This window comes from Haemaphysalis longicornis, unplaced genomic scaffold, assembly GCF_048455015.1.
Source record: "Haemaphysalis longicornis isolate Haplotype H1 unplaced genomic scaffold, Haemaphysalis longicornis Haplotype H1 scaffold_2, whole genome shotgun sequence".
Taxonomy (NCBI): domain Eukaryota; kingdom Metazoa; phylum Arthropoda; class Arachnida; order Ixodida; family Ixodidae; genus Haemaphysalis; species Haemaphysalis longicornis.
The window spans coordinates 216,093,038-216,119,733 of NW_027526295.1; the positions used below are offsets into that span (position 1 = coordinate 216,093,038).

General features: G+C 47.2%; 1 protein-coding gene across 1 annotated transcript in view; it reads left to right on the forward strand.

Annotated features, from left to right (window-relative positions):
* LOC144169889 (oxytocin receptor-like) overlaps positions 1-26,696 on the forward strand; it is a 102,873-nt gene that overhangs the window by 73,288 nt on the left and 2,889 nt on the right. The gene's annotated exons all lie outside the window — the stretch shown is intronic.

Genomic DNA, 26,696 nt, shown 5'->3' on the forward strand with positions numbered 1-26,696 from the left:
GCAATGAGGCAGAGATAATTAGGAGGATAAGATTGCGGGGTGGGGGGGGTGTGCATCCTGCCGGGATTATCAGATAATGAATGGCAGCCTACCATTGTACCTGAAGACACTTTGTAAGCAGGGCGAAATGTCAGTCTGATTTACCCTTGCTAAGTGTTTGAGCTAATCACATCACGACACTGCTGTCGCGCAAGTAACACTTGTAGAAAGGTTACTTGAAAACATATCCGCGTACTATAAGGCTTTGGAATTCCTTCTTTCGAAGTTGTAAAATGTCTCAGCGAAAATATTTTCTCGCCACGCAGTTGCATGTGTCTGCATAGTTAGTGTAGAAATGAATCACTAATACTCCTGTCGTAGAAGTACGACGGAAAGTCAAGTCAGTGGTGCTCTATTGTAGATAAAACACACCCCAAAAAAATAGACAGCAAAATCTGCACCCGTGAAGGGAACCGGCAGAGTTCTGATTTAAAGTCAAGATATACCCAAAACGACGCACCCTGAACTTCGCTGAATATGTAAATACTGGCCTTCAGATACTCGGGGCTACGTTCTGACTTTGTTAGAAGCCCGTGTCGTCTACTTTGTTTGCACCGAATTTGTGCTTGTCACGCTAGGGGCAGAACCTTAAAACCTGCTCTCCAACAGGCAGGGCCCATAAGCGCACAGCAGAAAAATCCTATAGTGACGTCACGAATGCAGCTTGGTAGCAACGGTACGCAGTTTTCGTTCAGTAGACACAGCGGTTTCTGCTGTACTTTCATCGTTTCGGAAAAAAATAAAGAATACGCTCTTGCACCCCGAACTGCACCACCATGAGCGCTCTCGGACCGTAAGCAATGCGAACAGCAGGTGACTCCAATCGTAGCTCTGGCGATCAGTGTGGTGGCAAACTTCCCGCATATCGGCGGCTCGAAGACTCGCGCAGCACATATCGCGAGAAATGGGTCAATAGCCCTCCAAACACATGCTCAAAATAATTCAATATTTTTAGGCTAAGTTTTTATTTTCCCCTCTTTGATGCCGGCGAACGTAAACTGGCGGGCAAGCCGATCGTCATATTTCACTACTGCGCCTTTAAGTACGGCGATATTATTCGTTGTCTAAGCTGAGATGAACGTAAAATTGCTCCTCACCTCTTATGAAAAAAAAAAAAAAAAAGACCTGCGTATGCACGAAAGCCGGAGGCCGAAACTTCTTCCTTTCAAATAGTAATTTGATCGACCGCAGAGGAAACAGTATTAGTTCAGAGGCTGTTATGTTACGCAGTCCGCCTAGAGGAACGTGCATATGAAGACACGGAAAAGGCGAAGCTCGTGTTGGCTGCATGCTTGATGCAAACCAGCTGTTCTTAGCTGCGTGCACTGGGCGCCTCCCACCGCTGCTTCTAATTTATCTGGTGTGTCGTTTTATTAACCCATGCTTGCGATCCACAGTAAAACAAAAACACAAGCAGGCGCCGTGCTACGGGCCGCAGAAAATAGCAAAAGTAGAAAAGTAAACCAAACAGGAGCCTCGACTCCATTTCGTTTCCCCTACGTGAGCTTTTTTTCATGCCAGAGCTGATAACACCTGAAGTGGTGGGCCCATCTGGCTTCATGTTTCAGGTTATTTTGTGGTGCATATTAATAAGCTGCAGATTCGTCCTATATTTATCCCGCAATATCAGCGCCAAGCCTAGCTTTGGAACGGGGCATGCCTCAGTGATCGGACGAGCCGTGCAGGCGGAACCAGTGCTTTATGGGGCGCAAAACGTATGCGCAGGTCGCGTGCTCAGCTGTTTGAGGGCTGTGGACGCTAATTGTCAGGCGTCAAGAGCCACGCTTCGCTGATTGTTTCAACCCTGACATTGCCAACCAGCACGCGCGAAGGGCGTCATTCGGGAAGACTCCTCGACACCGACCACGCCGCGGCCACCATTCACAGCGAGGACATTTCTAGTTCACAATAACGAGTACATCCAGGCTCTCATTGTGATATAGCGGATTTGAAAGTATCAGTATCCGACTGCCGAACGTTCCCTCTCATTGTCATCATAATCACGCGCTCTTGCGTCAGTTTATTCTCTAACTGCTATTACTGAAGGTCTTGGGCAATTGCCCGTTAGGTATACATCTATATGTATACGTTACGCATCCCTAACGCTGAGCGTTACAACGTGCCAAGCACACGTCGGACCCATTTTATACGTCAAGCTTGAAGCACTTCACGACGCTCGCGCTTAAAGCGCTACATTAGGCCTAACGTAAGGCCGACACATAGCCGCATTCGCACTGGTCATGCGGTAATAAGTTTGGGCAATGCTGTATACGATCGTACGGTTCCGTAGATATCGCCTGACGGATCTACTCACGTCACCTGCCACATATATCAGCCGTCGGATCGGGATGGTACTTTGCTTCTTGCGTGAATGCTGCTTCAGTAATTCGCACGCTCAAATTTATCATGTATGCTTCAACAAGTGTCTCTAATTCAAACTCAAAGGCCACAAGGCCTTCGCCAGGTGCACCTTTAGTCGACTAGAGCAATCGTGCTGTAGTGGCGTTGGTGATGAGTGCTTGCCTCGTATTCCGGATACCCGAATACCCCCAATTTTCTTTTCAACTGAATCACTTTACTTTTATTGTCTTTGGGCGTGGACTATATTGTCTTCTTGTACTTTGTACAAAGAAAGTAAGCACGCAAATCTTTACTTCGTCACGTTTAGGTAAGACAAAGACAAACATAAGACAAAGACATGCAAATCGTGCAGTTTGCCACGTTGCGGCTGAGCTGTGTGTACAAAAAAATCCCGGACCATCTCTACTAACGTGAAACCTGGGGAGGGGCGAAGCATGCACTGTGTAAGTGTATTCTTGGCGCCTTGGCGTTTTTGCCAGCGGAGCTGAAACCGCTGTGGGGCAAAGGTATACAGCTTTGCTGTAAAAGTTTCTTGTCTTTGAAACGTCGGGGGATGTCGCTTTGCCAGGTAATTCGTTTGCCTTTTCAACATTCCCCAACATTCAACATTCCCCTCTTCCGGTCTTAAGTGTTTGTTACAATGTTTACTTCTGCAACAGCTCCCTTGTAATCTTTTTTTCAGTTGTTTGAAATAAGCAGTCACTGCTCTTCACTTCATCGGTTACGACTTCGGGATTTAGACATATCGCGTACACTTTTTCTATTAAATAATCATCTCACATAAAATAAGCCGAAACCATTTTCCTTCCATCACACCGCCCAATCACATCAACAGACGAACCGAAACCCCCACCTGCTCGTGTGTGTGTGTGGGGGGGGGGGGTCTCAATGACGAGGATTAAAAGGAAGAAACTGGTAGGCATTGACCACTGCAATTAGTGCCTATACCATTTGGTGACCACCGGAATATGAGGCGTCGCCATCTATCGCCTTGCGCTCACCGTCGTCGGTTTTGTTGAACGCTATGTTCGTTTTGCTACGGTGACGCACGGCTTTGGGTTTATAGTGCGAATTTTACTCGTGTCGCTACCTATGCTAGCTCACCCCTGAAATCTTTGTGACGTCGTGTTGGGAAACGTGTAGGTACAGCCATCATTCGTTATGTTCATCGGAGAAAAGAAAGAAGAAAACACTTGTGAAAGAAACAAGACAATTACTTTGTTTTGCCTGTTAACTTCCAAACCTGTGGTATATGCGTTCGTGGTCCAACGAGCGCTTAGATAGTTATAAACGGTCGAACCTTTCTCTTGAAACATTTATTCTGTCCCTAGTGTCCCTTTAAGCTTTATGGTTTGGCCAGAAGAGGGCCTTGCAATAAGCCGCGCATAACACGCAGTGTTAGGCGTAATGACTTGTATTAGTGTATTTATTATACAGGCACAAGCTTCTCGGAAGACGCAATTAGGGCGATCCAGAGCTGATGTGCGTCAACAGAACTTCCGACTTCCGCAAGGTCGTCATTTTACATCTGTTTTGCTCCGTTCTCTCAAATGAATTAAACAGAAGCGGGGGGGGGGGGGGGGGGGGCAAGGTGATGAGAAAAAAAACCCGCAGCCAGCTGTCTCTACCACCAACCTCAATCTTCGAACTAAATCTCACTCATTTGAACACCCAGGCGATTTTGTTTTGGTTGCTTCAGGAACCGAAACACACGCTGCATTTCGACCCGGAACCTGGTTTACATGTCAACGCCGTGGCCGGAAATGGGTTGTCCGCTTCGCCGGACGGGAGGTAAACGGGTTGCCAGAGGCCCATTTACGGCAGCTGCTCAATCAGCGGAGGCGCTTTAGCTAGGGCCGAGGTGTCTATACGATTCGCTCGCCACGTCTTTCTTCCTGCTGACTCCGCACACCACGCTGGGCTGTTTATTTTAGGCCCATTGAACACGGCACGGACTGATGAGCAAACTGAGGGAGCAGTCGAGGCAGTTAAATAAGTTGCCAGTTCGTCCCCCCGGAAACAGAAACTTCGGAGCCGCAGAGGAATCGTTGATTAGAAGAAAGGCGAAAATTGTTTGACGCTGGTAACCGCTGCTCGCTTTGAAACATCACTTACCCAACTAATCCTCGTAACCGCTTCGCAGTTGGACGAATTTCTTATTTTCGAATATGGTAAGCGATAAATGGCGCGGATAATAAATTATTCCACCCTGGGTTTATGCAAGAGCTTCGAACAAAATTTCGGAGCTCTTTGCAGATGCTGCCCGAAGGCTGCTCGAGGAGTATAACGAATTTCGTCGGGAAACATGCGAGCCATGTTATCTGTTAAGTCCATTAGGCGTTTTGTGTTTACCTTCTCCGAACAATACCTTAATACGGTACACCTCACGGTTTACGTCGACACGGGTATACCGTTTCTTATGTAAGAGCTCTGAGGCTTAAGGCCCGAGTCAACCGCATTTATTATTGATGTATAAAGCAAGCACGAGTATACTTGCGCCTGTATACGGGGAATAAAGTCCCGTGTACGTGGTCTTATACGCGTACCAACCGTGTTTTTTGTCCCGTGGGGTTTTGGTCCAGCGACACTTTTTTTCCCTAGCGTTTATTTCCAAATAGATTACGTTTAGTATTTGTTTTGTATCCATATCGAATCAGCGCCCGCCTTGTGCCCTAAAACCATTGCGCTATTCTCATCGTGCATTCGTATACCCACTCGCCCAATTTTTAATTTCCAGAAAACGTTAAGGTTCTTGCACAGTACTGCGAAAGGAAAAGGCTGTGTCTTACCTTGTTAAACGCCCGCAGCGCCATTTTCGGTGTCTGCAGGTCTGCATGCTTTGACATGTAGTCAGCACACCGGCTATCCGTTTCAGTATGTTCCCCCACGGCCGTCATGAGGAGATTGTTGGCGTAATATTACTATGAGAACTAGTGTTTATTATAGAATATGTCCCTTTTAAGAGGCATCGCCTCTTCAAAGGCATCGTTACCAGTCGAGAAAACATTGAAGCGAGATAAGAACTGCAGGCTTTTTTCCAATGAAGCAGAGTTGAATGTTGTCCTATTTGCCCCTTTGAAAGTGAAGCGAATTTGTCGAACTCTTCGTTGTTCTTCGACGGAGTCATTTTAGCCGCGCAATTCACTAGTCTCTCTTTGATTAACGCTTTCGCCTTCAGTTAAATGTCTGCCTTACACCTTGAGAGTACGTCATCGTTGCTGATGGCAGCAAATCGATTGGGACTAGAGGGTGTGAGGGAAACCGTCCTTCTTCCTCCTGAACTGAAAAAAAAAGACACGAAGCTTGACCGAAACAACAACAGCAAATGGCTGCGGCTTAGGTCAGCTAACCTCAGATATGCAAAGCAAAATCTTGATTTAGTCTTTTTGAGTCTTGGTTTCGCTTGGTTAACCTTTGGTGTAGCCGTATTGCCGACTACGGCGCAACGCCGTTCGGTCCCGTGCAACGCTCACAGAAGGAGGCCCGCCTCACTTTCATTCGCGGCGAACGAGCCGTTCCTCTTCGCCGGGCGCAAGATGAGTCACGTAGCCCGAGACGACCTGGTGGCGCATTCTTGGGAGACGGCGGGGTTGGTCGGCTGCTGATCAACCGCGCGCCGCTCAGCTGATCAGTTGAGCTAAGCGACTGAAAATGTGCCTTGTACGCAGCGCCGAAAGCGGGCCCGGGGAATCACGCGATGCTCTTCAAAGGGTGTGTCGCAGGGGATGCGTCTGAGGGTAAGAGGTGAATTTGCGCGTCCGCAGCGAAACCGCTGGACGAAAGTAGCAAAGCTTTGCTCAAAAAATATAAACTACATATTCAAAACTTCAATCTGCTGTAACAAGGAAATGTTTGCTACCCACTCTTAAGAGTCCCCTAAAATGATTCCACGTGTCGCAGACTCAATGGCTGGAAGGACGAGCATTTCTTATTCACCCGAGCTGCAGGCAGCAGGATCGACTGCCTCCAGCTCAATCTCAACTTGTTCATCGGTATAAGAGCACATGCCCGGAGGTGAACATCAACAAGGGTAGCAACGCTCGAAGGCAAGAAATTGACTATAATGCGAGTAAAATTGGAACGACTGAAAAAAGCTTTGGCGCAATCGACTGCACGCGCACGGGCAAACGCACGAACCGGTTTTAATCTAAGTAAATGAGGAGGTAGGCACGTGAAACACGCAAAACATTGGACCTCCAGCTCCATTTACCTTATTACTTGTGGCAATACTACTTCAGTTCTACAGGTTATAGGATCAGTTGAATTGAATGTAAGAGCTTTTTCCCCATTTCGAAGCATAAGAAGGCAGCTGTTTACGATTTCCTAGCAACTACGCCTATTGCGATCAAAGACCAATCGCAGAGCCCGCTGGCTCAACACATGAAATTTGCAGACATCGGGCTTGTATCATTGATAGACGTCGGTTTGCGAAGTATAGTTGCTCCGTCGAATGTGATGGCTAAAAAAGACGTGCTCTCCGAGGCCCTCAATACCATTTCGTGCATTCATCAAAAGCATTAGCCCGTACAATAATTAAGGAGGCTACGGCTGTAATGAAGTAAAGCTGCGTCGGTTACAACATCTGGTTAAGCTTGTTCCAGCGTTTCGTAAACGGCTCTTACTGGGGTTGTTTGCTTTGCTAGCACATTTCAAGCGTGATCTGTTACGGTGTCCACGAGAGGTCGAGCGGGCCCCTGTAGGCTGTGCAAACGAGCACGCATTTTTGTTTTTGTATGCATTTGTATTGATTGCGGAATTTCAGCAGCACATTTTTTTTGCTTGCTTTGCAAAATTTTGCCGCTTTAGTTCGGTCGCAACTATAGCAACGCTCATGTGACCGCCAGGCACAAGTTGAAGTCATACAGTTGCGCCACAGCTGCTGGCACTGTATTTGAAAACTACGGCCGGTCCTGTTTCCCACGAATGGCGCAAACGTCAAACAGAGAAGAGTGACTTCAGTAAAGGGGCCCTGCAATCCTGCTGATAAACGCTCGCATTCTTTCCCTCGTGCCTGGAAGAGCATCGGCAGCTGTAGCTGTCGCCAGCACAGAGCGGCACAGTGTTATTGGGTCTATAGGACATTTCGGTGCACGGACATGTCGGTGTACGGACATTTCGCTACACAGACTTTTGGGTGCAGGGACATTTCGGGGCGCAAACTCTTCGGCGACCGAATCGTCAGCTGCCTGCTTTTTTGCAACAGCCGTTATATTTTTATTTCCGCACAACATGCGTATGCACAACAATCCAGTCCAGTGATTGCATTTTTAAACTAAGGCAATGTTTGATTTTTGCCAGTTATTTCTAAAAATTTAATATTTCTACATTTCTTCCTTATTACTTTGTTGAGGGACCACGTGTTATGCAGCCAACTGATTGAATTCTTTTGCGCATGTTTTTTTTCTAATTTGCACAAGACGTTAATTTAGACTGCCTCTTTTTTGCGGCATGCAAATCAGCTAAGAGAATTACCCCATTTTTACGATGCTAGAATGCATTCTTTATGCAATTTTCTCAAAATAAAAGGCACACTCACTATCCAAAGAAAGCAGCTCCCTGCACCAAAACGTCCTGCACCGAAATGTCCTACACCGAAATGTCCGGATCCCAGTGTTATTTCGCAGCAGAATATCACTTCTTTGCTTTTGCTGCAATTTCTTCTAAAGTGGCTACTGTGAGCTGAACTTTTGTTGCTGCAACTGAAAGGACGCTGGCCAATAGTATCGCTAAGTACGTCATATTTTCCGGCAAACCGGAGTGTGCGGGTCACTGGTGTTTGGTGGGTTGTGCAAGTGCTACCCAACCACCACAACCGCCACCACCACCCACCAGACGCCATCAGACACCAATGTGGGTAATATGCTTTCCGCCACTGAAGCACGCAAACAATGCCCGGGCTTCTAAAAACTTGGAGAAAAAGAGGAAAACCTTTTGAGAAAGTTTTGAAGTTACATGATGTGCCTATAACATCAAAATTTGACTGGAATATTACAGGTGTGTGAGAGCGGGACCCGATTACTGACGGCATAATAGAAGCATTGTAGACGCTGTAATAAAGTGGAAAAACGTTTCTCCAAGAACAAAAAAAAAGAAATCGTTTGAGCAAGAGTCTAAGTTGTTATAGAGAGAGAGAAGGCTCTTTAATGTGAACTGGTGAGGTCAGCCCTGCTAGGGACAAGGCTTGCTACACCAGATGGTGGGCGACTACGTTGATGAGTGGTGAATATTAGACATTAGGGTTACAGCAGGAAGAAGACAAACAAGAAGCGTTGAAAAAAAGCAAAAGTAAAAACAAGAGAATGCTGCCAGCAGAGTCCGGACATACAAATACAATTGAAAAGAGAATCGTTAATGTAAACACTGAAACAAAATGAAAAGTAAACGACGCATAAAAAAAGAGTAACAACACCAACCCAAGAAAAATAAATAGATTAACGCCAGTGAAACCAACACAAGCAAAGTAAATAGATGAATGCCACAGTGCGAAAGAGTAGATATCGCGACACACTTGCTCTGTCTGCGATCTAGAGAAATTTGTCTACTTCAGTGTCTCGTAGGAACTGGAGTAGAACTTTTGTACCTAAGGTACTGTCAGCAGTATTGGCCCAGGGCCCCAGAAAATGACGAAGTTCCAGACTGCCTCCATGGCGTACACGAGAGAGGGAGGTCGCTGCAGTTTTCCGCGCAGCAGCGAATCGAGGGCATACGCACAGCACGTGATCGACAGTCTCACGCACAGCGCAAGTCCGGCACAGAGGGGAATCGTCCCAACCTATCTTGAACTTAAAACTCCGAGTAAATACCACATTGAGGCGTAGTCGGTGCAACACTCCTTCACACCGCTTGTTGATGCCGCGTGGAAAGCGGAAGTTGCAGTCCGGGTCAATAGCCTGCAGTGGGTAGATACCTGCGGTGAGGGACCTGCCACTCCGATTTTGTGCAGTCCATCCATTTGCGAGGATAAGGGCGTTGCTGTCCTCTCGGGAGAAAGGAAGCTGGGTCGTACTGCTCATAAAGTGGCCTGCGCTGGCGGCTGCATCAGATCTAATATTGCCTTGTATGCCCGAGTGACCAGGCAGCCACTGAAGATAGATGTCATGACCTTCGCGCACTGCCATTGAGTGAATTTCGCCAATTTCACATACAAGCTGACTGTGGTTGTTGTGAAGATTTCGGAGGGCTTGTAAGGCGCTGCGAGAGTCGAGGAATATTACCCATTGCTGGGCATGATGTCCGCTGATGTAGTGAAGTGCAGCTCTTACAGCTGCCAGTTCGGTAGTAGTCGAGGATGTTTCGTGGCTAAGTTTTCTTTGGATAGTGCACCAGGCAGCTGGGATCCACACACCGATGGCGGATGAGCCCGGGTGAACCGAGCCATCCGCATAAACATGTGTGTAGCCTTTGTAAGTGCTGGAAATATACTCGAGTGTGAAGAACTTGAGCGCGGCCGCAGGCATAGCGGACGTTTTGCTGATTCCGGGGATTGTTGTGCAAATTTTCCATGGCGCCAGTATCCACGGTGCTACTATCGACTTTTGAGGTCTTTGAAAATTGGCTGGAAGCAGGTGTCTTACATGCTGTGCTGAGATGTCTGCCAAAGGATGCGTGTGACATCGAGTCAAATGGCGCAAAGACGTTCAAAGAACCTCTTGGCGTTGTAGCACTGTGGCGGAAAAGCACCGAGCTTCGCACAGAGTTCCAACCGTCGATGTGCATTTAGGCAGACCCAGGTAGATGCGCATTGCTTTTGCCTGCGCCTCATGTAAAGAGGGTAGTAACTATATTTGGCTTGAATAATTGGTTTTTACGTACTAATTGCAATTCGGATACTAAACAAAGTAAAAAAAGTGTTGCAAGCGCCTTGCTAGAATAAAATAAAAAAAATATTCTGGACGAGTTTCAAAGTTATCAGATGTTACTCACGTAAAAGGGCAGTAATATATTGCTCGAAAAACTCTTAGCCCGCTAATCGAATGAGTGGACCATGTGGGGATGTTTAAGATTCGTTCAATGTCTTTGTCCAACGGTTTGGTAGGTATGTTCAGCGTTTCGTACATCGAAAGGAGTTGAAAAAGCTTTGCAGGGGCCCTTTAATTGAGTAAGCTGCGGTTCCTACCATGACCCTAACAATTGGGAATGGCTGTTTATATTTGTGCTGCATATACTAAACTGCAGTTTCCTTCAAAACCGAGCAACCTACAAATTTCCACGAGTGCTACCACGTTGATGCCATTTCTCTAGACTGGCCTGCCTAGGCATCGCACTTGTTAGGATTTGTTAGACATGAGGAGGGGTTCGGTTTTCTTCCTGTACAAAAGAAAACATCTTACCTAACTCTAACTAATAAGGTTGCTGGTCTCGCCTAGTTCACGTAAGCTTGCGTAACGCAGAGGCAATTACATCCTGCGCTAAAAGCCGCCAATACGAAGCTGTGCAGCGGCGGTGGCACCGAATGTCAGGCGAAGAGGGCTCCCGCCAGGTTAATTAAGTTAGAAGTGCCAGTTCCACTTACAGCGAAAAGAAGTTCGAAGTCCAGTTTTCTGCTGGGATGCATAATGAAGGGGTAATGCCATCTGCTCAGCTTATATTGCTTTCTTTTTGCCACAGTGGGCTTTTTTTTCCGGGAAGCAGTTGTTATAACTACTGGGCCTAACGAAGGTTGTTGTAACTACCAGTTAAAACTGACTCTTTCCTGAATGTCTCCCAGAGGAGTTCTGCACGTCCAGAATTTACAAATCATCCGGGCGAGACAATTTCAATAACCAAAACTCTGATGTACCGCCCCGCTACTCCAATTGCCCCCTTGCCTCTGTCTTCAAGGATGTGCGGTTGCATCATCTCCTCTTGCGTAGCTGCTGCAGCGACACATTTGGGACCATTCTGCGCTCATTTCTGATTGTGGTGGTAGCTGAGTTATGGTGAGAAGAGAAAGAGAAAGAGAGAAAGAGATATAGCTTCATTAACGGAAGGCGCCTTTCATCCGGGGCTCCGGGTTTGGAGCTGATGGCCAACTCTGCCCGTCCAGCTAGCGGCCGCTGGCCTTGAACGCTGGAGTCATCCAGCCACCCCTCCCATTTGGTGGAGATGGCATGAAGTACGGGCGCAGGGTACGACGGAATTGTGGGCGTACGCCCGAACTGGGTGATAAATAACCGGGTACTCCCCGCAGTTTGAGCAGTAGGAAGTACGCTCTATTTTCCGGAATGGTAGGAGGATATCGGGTCCGCATTCGCCTACTACAGCTTGAGCGTCACCGTGTAAGTGTACTATGAAGGGTCGGAAAAAGCTGTCTTAAAACGCGTGCCTCGGTAAGTGTTTCTCTTGCGTCAGTATAACGACTTCATGACGGGAGAATTGCAATCGGATGGCCCTCCATAGAAGCCAGAGGGCTGATTTCGCGGGCGAGCATATTTGCGGTCTCATTTCGTTCGCATACCAAGGAAGCCGGGGTCCCCTTTGCCGAGGGGAACTGCACTGCGTTGCTTTTATATAAGCCGCTCCGCAGTTGTGTTCAGTTGGCATCTCGCTCAGCTGACTGCCCCAGTGTTCCTTGCGAGTGGATGCCCGGCCATCTGCGGGTTGCTGCCACATAATTTGTTTGTCGCCCTCACCTTCTGCCTCGGTGTGTGTCATTCCGCACTTAGGACCAACACAACCACTGAGTTTCCCTCCGAAATCCCACTAAAAAATGGCGTTCTCATTCTTTTTTCCTTCTCAGCACAGATGTTTTAATTAGTCAACGAGTCAGAGAACAACATCCATTACGAGACGCCCCTGCCACTCCTTTCGTTACCTGTCGGTAGCGCATATGTTTCGCGAAAGCGAAGTACCGGGATGAAAGTCTGACAACGGATCCACAGTGTAATGAGTGTGTTGCTTGGACTGGGCTAGCGTCCATTTTTTTGTCTGGTTGTGTGTTGGCCGCCCCAATCACCCCAAAGAAAGATAACTTAACATTTCTGCAGCGTCCATGGTGCATATATAACCTGTGTCCCGACTGTGCGTGGAAAACAGTATCACTATCGACTGAGCCACGCGCGGAAAATGTCTGTAAGGTGTTCAGAGGAACAACGGGTTTTTGTGCAGGACATTATCGCACTGTGGAAGCTTGGAAGAAACCGAGACGAATCCATATGAGTATTCCGTATCATTAAACAAGCATCACAAGAATACGTCAGGCACAATGGCGTTTGTTTGATGAAAACATCGTCATGCGATTCGTACCATGCAACGCTGTCGAACTTGTCTCTACTGGGGCAGCAAGTTGTTGAAAAGGAATAAAAATGCTGCAATAGTCTTCAACATACGACACATGAAAAAAGGCTATTATCTATTCTACCTTTATCACAGGAAACCCAGTCCCTGAACTATTAGTCAGTCGGCGAAAGAAAGGAGGCACCACGTGTCATCTCGGCAGTAACAAAAACGAATAAAAATGCTGAAGCGAACTGTGCAAGCGAAGTATTAACTCATTTGTCACAGTTGGGTAATGAACGTGCACTATGCTTGTGGAACAGGAAACGCTACTGAAAATGGTCAACAAAAGCAGTGCAAAAGTACCACCGTGTGGCCACAAATTGTTGCTCCCCGAACGAAAGGTATTGATGCTATGGCTTCCATTGCGTGCTTAGAATAGCCATCTAAAGCCCATGACCATCTCCCGCGGTTCATGGAAACTTTGGGAAAATGCCCTCAAGGATACTTCGAACGCTCCCGTTCGCGTTCTCGTTCTAGTTACAATGTTGCGGTTCCCCAGGACCCGAACCAACCACTCTTTTCCTCGATGTCCCAACTAGGACACCTTCCAGAACACTTCCACCAAAATTCAAACCCGGTTCACGCGTTTTAAATGGTCAAGCTTTTTAAAGACGATAGTCTTTCTTGGGCTACTTAAACCCAGAAATTTTGGTCTGTCTGTCTGTTTGTCTGTCAGTCTGTCTGTTACTCGATTCAGCCACCAGGCCAAAGTAAAATAGATATTGCGCGTCTTATATACTCCCAGCCAAATGTAAACGTCTAAGCCCGGTTTATATGTTCATACTTGTCAACTTTGTTGAACAAGACCAAGACATTACGCAAATATAACAGAGAAAATTAGTACACAAGGGATATTTACAGTGTTCCTTCATTAAAAATTTATGGATGCTTGGTTTTTTTTTATAGCAAATGATATTCTACACCTACTGCAGAAGACCGCCGCCTGCTGATGCCCGCGCCACTTCCAGGCGGCACATGAAAAATCACGCGGAATGTTCCACTAGCTAGGTTCCACGTTGTGCTTGGAACGCACGTGGGGCACGTCCACGCGGTTCTATAAACATTGAAGTCGGCAGCCTCGATTCACGCGCGTCTCCGCCGTACTACAGCGCTGGCATAGAGGAACCCGGCCTGTAGCAGTGGAACGCGGTAAATTCAAAGCGCCTTGAGCAAACCTTTAGTGTGTTTTCCTTGCGATGAGCGCGACGGTACAGGAACAGCATGTTAGGTGAGCGGGAAAGCAAAGGGGGGCATTTCCTTGGCAAATATCTACAAAGACTATCGTCTTTTGACGACATTTGCAACGAAAGGAGCAGATACGCGGCCAATTTTTCTGTGGACTAATCAACGAAACCCATCTGCCCATCTGTAACGTTTTATTGGTCCCAATTTCTCCGCATAAGAAGATACTATTATTAAAATTCGCTGGGGCCTTCATATTTTCACATAAAGCGAATCATCTTGCCTCTGAAAATTTTCTTCCTTGCAGTGCATTTGTGGGAAGCAAACAAGCTGACCTTAAGATGTTGTGTATATAGCACTCTATTGCGATAAAAGGGGTCTTGTGGAAGTACCTAATAAATGTGCTAAGGCCTTCATGCCTTGATACCAGACTACTCATACTGCCCCTGAAAGTAATGTTCTCACAGCAATGCTTGTGCGCATAGTAATTAGCCGACTTTGACAGGGCTCGATGTATATCTTTTGTATACATGGGGCTCGAGTATACACCTTTCCATCCGTAAATCTTTCTTAAGGTCAGGGCATGTTCTCAGCTGTGTTGCGCATGCGCAGTTACATCTTTCAATCTCCTACGCCAATTAGAGAGCGCGAACACAGCCCAAGTGATAAAATGGCCACTGCGAGAACGAAGAAGTTAAAAGGGTCCATTGACAGGGTCTTACTGAAGTGTTGATTAAAGAAGGCGTTCCTGCTTTTATATCAGACGGCTTGCATTGCCCCCTGATAAGTTATCTTCCACGCAATGCGTAGTTATATAATAATGAAGCCGAGAATAAGGGTTCTTGGCGTGAAACAGAGCGGCCCAAGCATTTATACCATAGGTCCCATTTGGGAGAGAGTTCCATCGATAACTCCTGAGCACGAAGCCAATTTGTTCATGCCCTGTGAACATGCTTATCGTTATGTCGCAGGCCAAATTTTCGAATAAAAAAGAGGGTTTCTGACTTTTTTTTGTGTTCAACGTCACGTGCCTCGTCCGCTAAGGGCACGTAGCACGCGGCATGCGGTTACTCCCAGCGGTAGGGAAGAAAGTCCACCCGCCTGTAGAGAGAGAGAGATGACTTTATTTGATTCCCAAGATTGGTTCTAAAGTGTACACGACTTGGACGGTCTCCCTCCCTCAGTCATTAGCCAGGATTCCTTGGATCCTCGCGGCGGCTTCGGCCATCCGGACTGCCGCGATTTGTGCCTCCGGTGTGGAGCTGAGCAGAACAGTCTACCATTGTTCTGCAGTCTGAATTTTGTATCTTTTGAGTGTATTTACATCGGATTTGCTATTATAGCCGGTCGAATTTTTTCGGAGCTCATGGTAGGACCATACCATGTGGTGTAGGTCGGCTCTGCTGTTGCACAAAGTGCAGAGGTTTGAGTAAAGGTCTGGGTAGTAGCGGTTGAGGGAAACAGGGCTTGGAAAAGTGTTTGTCTGCAACCGTCACCACGTGACTGCCTCTTTCCTGGAAAGAGTGTGGTGGGCCGGTGGATATTTGCATCTGGATAACCTGTGGTGATTTATTATATCCCTGTATGTGACTAGCCTGTCTTTGTGAGATTTAATAACGTGTGCTTGTTCTTGGATTTCCTGCGAGGTCTCTTGTGGGGATGACGGTGGTTGGGGTGGCGTCGTAGGTAACACAACTCGGTTGACCAAAGCTCGAGCGGTTGCATGGGCCAGTTCATTCCCATGTAGACAGCAGTGGGCCGGATTCCATATCAAAAGAATTTTTGTTTGGTTAGTGGTCTTCTCTAACAGCGAAGCTGCTGCAGGGGAGATCCTGCCTTTCTAGAAGTTAGGAATGGCGGACTACGAGTCGCTTATGATTGTGGTTGCTCGGGTAGAATTTATAGCAAGGGCTATGGCCATTTCCTCGCCCTGAGTGGGATGTTTGGCCGGCGTGGATGCTGACGTCACTGTGACGCAGTCACTGATGACGACTGCAATCGCCATGGTGTTGAGACAAGAGTCGCCGTTGTAGTAGTCGACAGCGTCAACGTAAACTATCTCCCGTGGCTCACAATGGGCTCGGAAACGTTTGTCAACGGCTCGAGATCTAGCTTGTCTTCCTTCCACATTAACTTCTGGATGCATATTCCTTGGTAGTGGCGGGATGCGAATGCATTTTCGCCATTCGTGTGGGAGGTCAACTTCATTTGGGAGGGAACTTCCACTTCGGATTCCTAGTGACTGCAGAAGGTGTCTTCCCGTATTGCTTTTAGATAGCCGTTCTAATTGGGCTGTTTTTTGCGCTTCAATTAGTTCTTCAATCGAGTTATTGATGCCTAGTGATTCGAAGCGTTCGTTGGGCGTGGTAACAGGTAATTCCATGCTTGTTTATAAAATTTCTTAATTAAGCCATTAATTTTTACTTTCTCGTCATTTTGGTGTTGTGGGAAAGGAATGCTGTAGGTGATTTTACTAATTACGCAGGTTTGTACGAGCCGTATGAGCGTGTCTTCCTTCATACCTCTATTCTTGTTTGCCACTCTGGAGATGAGTCGCATGGTGAGGTGAGTGCCCTTCTCTAGATGAAGGATTGTCTCTCCTTCTCCTGGAACACGTCGTTCTTAACCGTATCAGCAACTACATGGACGACAATGACCTATATCCGCACATTATGATATTGTTGAGAGCGAAGCTTTTGACCCTGGATATTATGCTACAAATCAAGCATCAAATATTCGATGGCGACAAACTTTCTCCTTTGGACACAAGCGCAATCTTTGGTCTTGACCTTACCAAGGCTTTCAATAACGTCTGACACGAAGCGATACTAAAGGGGCTAGCCAAGATAGCCCCGGGGAGGCGAGTTTACAATGACATCCGAGACTTCCTTACAAACAGGGCTGCTTCACTTTCCCTCGGCAGCCTTGAGTCGGGCGACTTTACCCTGGGTGGTAGGGGTACACCTCAAGGGTCTGTGCTCTCACCATTTCTTTTCAACGTCTCACTCTTAGTCCTGCCTGAGAGATTAAGCAGCATCAAAGGCCTTCACCACAGTCTGTACGCCGACGACATCACTCTGTGGATCGGCGGCGGCAGCGATGGCCCCATTAAAGACACCCTGCAAGAGGCAGTAGACACGGTGCAAAATTATGTTCGAGAACGAGGACTGGACTGTTCTCCTCAGAAATCCGAGTTGCTCATCTACCGGCCTACCAGTAGGGGACGGAAGAGAGACCCATCGAATTCCGACATCGGCGTCTACGCCAACAACCAGAAGATCCCAGTTGTAAACAGCATTAGAATCCTCGGCCTACGACTCCACTGTAATGGTCACAACAAAGAAACTCGCCTGTAAAGCACCCATTTATCGATGTAAGTGAGCGGGTCTGAATTGGCCGAACGTTTCTGGCGAGCAGCACCCCAGCGAAACCGCCACGGGTCCCATTAAGCGCATTTGAATGCCTCTTCAACAGCGCTGCCTTTTAAATACAAAATTGGACCAGCAACAGCCTACTTGGTAGGCGCTTTGAAGAAGAAGGGGAAATGAATGCTAGCAACAGGCCATGTGCAAACTCTTCTCAAAGAAGAAATTTACCACTGCCGGCTAAAATGAACCCTGTCTGGCATGTCAAGGAATCATTTTCATCTTAGTTTCAGCTAAAATAGCCACACAAAGCTTGTCAAAGTTTTGAAAAGCTTGCTCGTAGACCATAAGTAAAGATCCAAGACCCCACGTGGAGCTGATGGCATCAAGCGACCTATTGCGTAGCTTTGCGCACGGGGCCTGGCTCGGGAGGATCGGTATTAATCTGCGCGTTATTTATGTTATACAGAGCTGTATTGATTTTTTTCCATAAACTGGCGCAAGGAATAGTGTCACAGCTTACCTTGTTTTCGTCTGCATGCGTCGTGTTAATGTGATTAGGAGGAAGGCATACAACTTCGCCCGTTTTCGTCCGAATTATCGATGATCTCGTCTTCCGAGATCTCTCTATAAGCTTGCGGTGGGAATGATACCGAAGACAGTGCTGGTTAGTTAAGCGACACGCCCTTTTATTGCGAGAATGGGCAGAATAATGCGCGTTTACAGTGGGGTTAATCGTTATTCTGGCTTTTCGGGTTATTCTGTTTCGAGACTGTTCAGGCTCACCTTTGTAACTCGGATCGATATCAACTTCTTGGCGCATGCGTACCATGTCTCTCTTCTTAACTTGTTTTAGAAATATTACCCCATGTTCTTGTTATGTGGGCGACCTCAACATTTTTCCAGGGCTTGTGTCAATAAATTCTGTTTGGAGTGAACGCTCCTTCGCAGTACTTTTGGTTCCTTCCTTGCTTCGGCTCGCGCCTTTTGTGTTTATTCCCGCAGACCACCAAAGTGACGCTATGTGTGCTTTTGTATACCCACGCGATGTAGAGAGAGAAATAGAGAGAGATAGATTGGTTATTTGAGTAGTAAAGGCGGGAGTGCATCCTTATTTCAGGAAGCCATGTGTCGGCCGCGCCGTTTTATTCAGGGTTACAAAGAGCGCTTCGTCTTCCAGGACCAATCAATCAACCAATTGATTGATTGATGAATAAATCGATGGGTCACATAATCAATCAATCAATCCATTATTTGAATGCACCGCAAGCACTACACCCCACAAAATTGGGCCCATCATCATCATCGCCATAAACTTCATTGAGAAAGAGGGGAGGTAAGCGTTAAAGCGAAAAACTGGGTAGGAGCCCTCGTCCTTTAAATCCTCAATGCGTACCCAGAACGTTGACAAAGTGGTACTCGTAGAGGAGCACATATCCGCGTTGGTGTACTGGTCAAAGCTTTATAAGGAGGTGGTGGGCGGGAACGAGATAATTCGACGGAGTGGTTGGAGGCCACAAGGAACCTGGCTACTTTACTGCAATGAATGAAGGCCTGTAAACCCGCTTGAAAAAATGAAGTCACAAGTGCACGACAAAAAAAAACTGTGCATCATGAGTCCATGTTCAATAGCTCACGATGAAAGGTAAATTTGCACCGTCGGTTAGTATTTTGAGGCGATACCTCTGGATTAAAGAACGCATTTAAACACGACAACCATAAAGTACATCATAAAGAATACGCCGACCTTGCTCCCGTTCGGGGTGCCGAAACGTCATTGTTTTATTTTCTCTTGTGGTCGGCGTATTCTTTATGATGTACTTCAATGTCATTCCCGACGAGACGGGCGTCCGTCGAAGCCTCGATTTTTCACGACAACCATGCCTTGAAGGCGAGCATAAGATAATGGTCCTATGTGATGTTGATAGACAGGCCAGTCGATGGCTAGCTACTAGCAGTTTGCTGTAGACGCCTTTCCGGGAGTACACAGGGCAGTGAAATAACACGCGGGAAATATCTTTCGCAACGTTTTTCTGCATGCATAGGATGGTGAGCTCATACAGTTAGCTCTAAAAAGACACGAATTCTAGTGTGCAACGCCGAGTCGCATACGACAGAGTTTCCAGATTTTGCGACAGCTCCACACCCAATCATAACTGCGAAGCAGGGTTCAACTCAGCCTCTGGCCGATCTCTTCACATACCACTTCCGCATCATCGATGGGGATTAGAAGGAACAGCTCGTTCTTTTTATGAGGAAGAATGTACGCTCCCTTCGCAGGATATTTCTTTGTTGGCGCACCTTAGTTGGCGCACCATAGTGATAGTCCTTCTTGGGTTACTTAAGCACAGAAATTTTGGTCTGTCTGTCTGTCTGTCTGTCTGTCTGTCTGTCTGTCTGTCTGTCTGTCTGTCTGTCTGTCTGTCTGTCTGTCTGTCTGTCTGTCTGTGACTTCATTCAGCCACCCAGCCGAAGTGAAATAAAAGCGGCCCAACAGTCTTATATATCTACAGCCAAATCCAAACGTCTAACTCCGGTATTGATGCTCATACTTGCCAGCATTGTCAAACAAGAACAAGACATAACGCAAATATAAGGTGGCAAATCCATACATAAGTGATATTTGCAGTGTTCCTTTAATTAAAAAAATAATCGATGCTTGTGTTTTGCTATAGGAAATAAAACGCAACATCAACGGAAGAAAACCGTCGCCTGCTATTGTCCGCGCTACTATGGTTCCTGGCGTCATTTAAGAAATGAAACCGCAAAACCAACAAATGGTTCCATTAGATATGTTTCATGTCCCGCTTGAAACGGTCCTGGAGATAGGGCAACGTGGTTCTATAAACGTTGAAGTAGGGTGTCTGGATTCACGCGTGTCTCCGCCGTAGGGCAGCGTTCGCATAAAGACACCCGACTTTGAACAGTGGAACGCGATAAATTTAAATTGGCTTGAGCAAATCTTTAGCGTGTTATCTTTGGAGGAACGAGACACGAGAGAACAGCGTGAGAGGTGAGCGGGAAAGAAAAGGGAGGCCTTTACTTGGCAGGGGCGCCAGTCGACCATCGTCTTTCGTCAGATTTGCAACGAAAGGAGCAAATACGCGGCCAATTTTTTTAAACATATGGGCAACGTTAAAGGTTTAACGGGACCCCTAACTGAAAAAATCATAGCAAAAAACCCACCTCGAAACAATAAAAAATAAACGAAAAAAAATGAACAGTAATGAAAAAGATTTAGAAAGAGGGGAAGGTGAGAAGGTAGACGGCTGCTATCATCCCGCTTTCACAAAAACATCTGTTATTGCTGTTTGGCAGTTGTGGCTGTTTATAACTAACCACTATAAGGTAAGTTGATGCAAGAAAAAAATTACACGAGTGAAAAAAACTATTCTGAGATATATTACTCAAGAAGTTTCTCTAGTGCCTCCGAGATATTCCAGCCGCTGCCCTATTTGGGCATTAGAACGATCTCAATCTAGAGTAGTCGAATTCAGCAGGAAGCCTTTATCGACCCACATACATGCGAGCGGCGGCTGTTCTCGTGCAGATTTCAGGTACTTTTTTCGTTGCAAATGAGGCTCGCAAAATCGCAATTGGTAATCGATTCCGGCCGCCAGCTGGTTGGCTACCGCTGTAGGGCGCAGCACTGTCGCCGACCGTAGCTTAACCCGAACAATGCTCACCCCGACACAAACAAACAAAAAAAGGCGTTGACACGCACGGTAACTATTATACTGTCACTTTCTCCACGTCCGTCAGTTTCTCACCGCGACTGGCGGAAGTGCAGGTTCTATTCCTCTTGTCATTTTCGTCCCTAGTACACGAGATTCACGCCACTCGTTAGCGCCGACCGAGCGCTGTAATTTGCGTTTCTGTGCACACGTGGCGCTGTCTAATTGGTTTCGTTGGGTGCTCTCGTTAATTTGATCCGAAGGCGGATGCTTTGTATTTGTCAACACCTCACGCAATCAGTGTAGTTTGTGGTCCCCGCGTGGAACAATAATGAAGCATTGGGCTACTGCGTGCTGCTGCACTGTAACTGAGGCGTCTATTTTCGCTTTGAGAATGTAGCCTCGGTTACAGGTCTGCGACCGCAGGAGCTCACTGCATCGTACGCTCGATACGCCAACTTTTTAGAAGGAACCTTTCCAAGCTTTCGCAAGGTTTTGCGTCTACACAGGATGTGCCACAAGCGAAAGAGATTATTTCGTTGCCCGAGAGTACACGTGAGCCCCCTAGCAACAGGGCGACCATACTTACTGGGGATTATCTCGTTTTGCAAACTCTCTTATTTCCGCTGCTGGAGCGAGCGGCTGCTGTAAGCGATATCACAGAACCCCTCGATCCCTATCGTTCCCATGTTGTTACTTGCAGGTGCATTTCAAGAAGGCGTAGTCGATCCCATCTCCATCGACCCGCTGCTGGCGCCGTCGCTGCGATTACCCTTCCCAGCGAATTTCCATTTTTCCTGAGGTTGACGGAACTTAAATATGCTGGTTCCCATAAAAGCCACTATGGAAATCCCAAACACCACCCTCCTCCCTGCGCACTTTAGCCAACTTGAATGCTCATAGGGAACACTTCAGGGCGTCTTTGCGCGGCGGAATCGAAGCAGTGTCGCAACGGCAGCTGTACAACCCGGTTGGGGTGGCCGCGGATTCGAAAAAAAAAAAAATCTTTTCATCACCTTTTTCGCCAGTACTTCTGCTTTGTGAACTAGCTTCTCGTCACCTTTTTCGCCAATGCATCTGCTTTGTTCAAGGAGCGTGCATGTGCGACGGCCTCGGCTATAAGGGGAAGCATTTGTGCTCCCGATGCTGTCTCCCTCCTCCCTCTCTCTCCCTCTGTCTGCCTGGTTCTCTCAAAAGAAATAACCAATATTCTTTTTTTCTTTGTTATGATCTGAATGCATATAAAATAACGCCATAACTTCGTCCAGTGATCCGGAAGCAATGTCTATTGCCATACTGACTGACTGACTGACTGACTGACTGACTGACTGACTGAGCGAGTAGGCGAATGAGGGAGGGAGGGAGGGAGGGAGGGAGGGAGGGAGGGAGGGAGGGAGGGAGTGAGTGAGTGAGTGATGGAGTGAGCGAGAGAGTAAATGAGTGAGTGAGGGAGGGATGGAGTGAGTGAGTGAGTGAGTGAGTGAGTGAGTGAGTGAGTGAGTGAGTGAGTGAGTGAGGGAGGGAGGGAGGGAGGGAGGGAGGGAGGGAGGGAGGGAGGGAGGGAGGGAGAGAGTGAGTGAGTGAGAGAGTGAGTGAGTGAGTGAGGGCTGAAACGCAGGATGGAATACCAAGCTTATACTGCAAATTATGCGCCGTTCTCGAGCTGACATCTACAATTCATGGCAGCGTGCACTCAAATCGAACGGGAGTTGTCAGTGTTTTTAAGCTAACCGCCTTTTGCCCCTGATCGTGCATGTATCCGCTCAACGTAACATTGTCGCGGGACCTTTTGGCAGAACTTGGTTCTTAACATCCAGTGCACGCTCTACCTTCTTTAACGTGTTGCGACCAAGGACTTGTTCGCGCTGTTCGTGCTTGAGCCATATTATGTGGTAAAGTTTAAACTCAAAACTTAAGGGGCATGCTACGTAAGCATGAGGTCAGCGTGGTCTTTCTCGCTCGTCGTCGGCACCTGGTAGATAGCTGTTAGCGTTGAATGCCCGTCCCGTCATCGATCGGACTGCTTTTGCTGACGACGCCTGCATCCGGTTTCTCCACGTCCTGCGCGGAGCGTGCAGACGCACAGCCCACTTAGCGAAGATCCAGCCCTGCCATACCGGCCGAGCAACGAACGAGCAGCCCCAGTCGCTCAATCAGCAGGCGCCTTTACGCAATAAACATGACACGCCCGTTGCATCACTGGCGGCATGTGTTTGTCTAGCCGCACGCCCTCGAGTAGCAGTGCAAATGATTGACGTCCCACTGAATGCTTCTCCGCTGTCCTGCCTTTCTCCTCGTTACTTCCTCCTCTGGCCGCCTTTCTCCTTGCATCTTTCACAGCCACAGAGCTTTCACTTTTCTTTGGAAGCAGCAGGCCTGTCGTGTATACTAAGGAGCGTTTCCTGTGTGCCCGCCGCTTCACTGCTAGACGTAGCCGGGGAAATTGGTCTTAAATACAGCCTTTAGCCTTGCCGAGCGAGCAATGGTCTAGGAGAGGACAAACTGTGGGAACGCGCGTTGTGCATAATTCGCAGAGTAAATACTCGTCCCCGCCAAACTAGAGAATACCGGGAAGCGCAGCGTTGAGCCTTTCGTTGCTCCGTCTTTGTCCCCCGTTGTAACGGCGTCGCCGCTACACTTCGATTTAGCGCATCTGTTGGTTGACATTTTAGTAATTCGCAAACACACGTTCTTGTTACAAACAGCGGGTCACATATACTGATGTGAATAAAGCTTAATAGTTAAGGCTGATAAGCGTCTAAGGCGGTGTACGGGTGGGTTGTGACAAAGAGCGGTGACAGATGACAGCCAAAGGCGTCTTGTTCAGGTTAACACGTTGCGTTGCACAGAGCCCACGAACGATAACACGGGGCTAATACAAAGTTTCTAGGAGTGTAAAATAATCAGGTAGCTGGTAATAAAAATTGTAAGCCCAAGTTCCTCAATCCAATCAATCTAATTGAATCGCAGTCAGTCATTAGCAATCTTCGAGAGTACCGTGGCAAAATATTCGCGTTCGTCTGTGGAAAGAAACGTAGGACTGCAACTTTATTCGTGGACTCTAGGGTTAATAAGATAAAAAAAACGGTATGTAAGCACTGTTCCCGGACCTGGCATCTACGTGTCTGGCATTTCTTAACAAAAAAGGTGCGCTGCCCTGCGCTTGGCTTCAGTTGGAAGAAAAGGTATTATCAAGCATTGATATACTTTTTTTTTTCAGACTGCCAGAGTTGGTAACTTGCCCTCCCAAATTTTCCAGATAATGACCAAATGCTTTCAAATGAGTTGCTAGTTCTCGCGAAAGTGACGTGAATGACGGGCTTCTCTGCCCGGCATATCTCAGGCAAAACATATTCACAAAAACCACCCAGCTTAAAAAAATAAGAATGAAATAATGAAGCGCAATGCAAATCGACTTCTCTACAGCGTTTCTTTATTTTCTTTCCATTTAAATAAAATTTCTCTAGGTCAATATTTTAGTAATTACACGCTTGCAGCCATCAAATTGTTGTATGTCAAGCTAACTTTATGTAGTGAAAATTTTAAAGCTTGATCTCGCCTTAATTGTCACCTGGTTAGCTCAGTCGTTTTCAATCCTATTCGCATATGCTAGATAAAAATCTGGTAGTACAGCCTATAGACCGTCCTACCAGATTCTTGTCTAGTATATTTTTTAGGGGATATTCCAGTACTTAGGAACGGGCTTTATATTTGTAGTTTGTGGTTCCAATTTAGGTACATTCCCCAAACCAGGGTAAATAATCTTTCCTCCTCCCCAATTCCCGAATAGCTTATAAAATGTCTCTGCAATACTCCGCAAGTAAAGTTGGGTAAGGGCAAACGAGTTCAGGCCGAGTGGATATAATTCCAGATTCACGGTGCTAATATTGACTTTAGCCTCAGTTCTTACGAGTAACATTTTAGAGGCGACAAGCTGCGCTCGTAACTCATCACAGAGTATATTGTAAAGAATGTGCGAAATTCGAAACGAAAGAACAAGGCTTTTCGTTTCTTAATCTTCGTCGAAGGCTATATGTGACATGTTCACCAACAGCGAACTCGGCTTGTGTTATAAAACTGAATTGTTACGGGTGTTTGGATTCAACTGATTAGATGAGATCACTTCTCCTCGATGCCGAAGTGCTCTGATCACGCCTTTCTGTTCTCCCTTTAGACAATTTTTGTGAACGACAACAGCCGTTCGTATTTTGTAGAGGGTGCTTTTCCTTCCTGTACTACGCCGCATTAAGCCCGCACCGAACGCCGTGACCTTCCACGCTGTCCAATGGGGTCTCATTCGAGCCCACGTGCCGAGAGCCTCTCTTTGAAGCCGCTACTCCCCGCTGTTTGTGTCATCAAAACTGCGAAGCACGAGCGACGGAAAACCGCCCAGGCCCTCCCGCACGACAAGTAAACGGGCAGCAGCTGCGATCGGGGTGTTTCGGCAACTGGGTGCCGAAATGTGGAGATTTCATTATATTTAAACCTTTTTTGGCGTTTCTGTTGCTGATAGAAGCTGTGCGAGTCGATCTAAACTTCTCTCTACCTTTACAATGTAATAAGTAATGACCAGGAACACTGATTGGCTGGGTTAAATTAAGAAGCATAGATGCACTGCTACTACACCGGTGTGGAAACTCATCCGTTCGTGGTTGTAAATTTGTAGGAAAAGCATTAAATTAATGCTGTTCCTTCTACAAGCGAGTTTGTAGGCAACGTGACGCTAACATACCTGGACTGCAAACGGGCCTATGGTTTCAGACAAGTTCAGTTCAGACCAGCCTTGAATGAAAGTGAAGTGGATCAGAACATTTTTGTGGACGACAACAGCCGTTAGTAGTTTGTACAGGATACTTTTCCAGGCTGTACTACGGCGCACTAAGCCCGCGTCCAACGCTGTGACCTTCCACGCTGCCCCATGGTGTCGCACATAAGCCCACGTGCCGAGAGCTTATCTTTGAAGCCTTTACACCCTCTGTTTGTGTAATCAAAACTGCGAAGCTTGACGTGCGCCGGGATACGAGCGACGAACAACCGCGCAGGCCCACCCACACGGCAAATGGACGGGCCCACTTCCAGGGAGTCACAGAGGGGACAGCTGGGAAGATAACTGAGAGGGATAGATCTTGCGGAGGAGGGAACGACTTGCGAGGGAATTGGTCTGGAGGAGTCGCCATGGCGGTCCTGAGCATTGGTTATGGATGTATTAGCAAGGGGGATAGCGGTGGCGCGAGAGAAAATTGCGCCAACAAAAGCCGCTGTTATGTTTACTATTTATATTTTCCCGCTCTCCTGTGCACTACGTGACGTGGCCATAAAGCTCACCCGGTATATACCCAGTCTGGTTTATCTTACGACATATCCATTTGATTGTGCAAGAGGCGTCGCCATCTCGGCCAGAGCTGTGAGCCTTGTAATGAAGAAGCAAACCCGTGTCTGACAGACTTCCCGGGATTTCGTGATGAGGTTCAGCTGCAATGTGTGTGGCAATGTGTGGGTGGCCGGTGTCACTGCCGTAATAGAACGCGGCTTGACGGAGAAGTCAGATGTGTAGAACCTCACAACTTGTACAGGCCTATTCGTTGCTTTCGCATACCACTGCGACGCTTAGTTTTTCATAACAAAAATCGATATTTCTTCAAATTCTTCAGCACTTATCGCGCCTTCGTTTTCCCCTTCCGTTCATTTTCATCCGTGCATTACTGAAGGAGCGGAATAAAAATGGGCCCATCTCCCCGCGAGGGGGACTCGAGTAAATGCTTCGCATAGGGGGTGGGTGTATTGCGTTAATGTTTAGTGTTTAAGGGGTTGGTGCTAT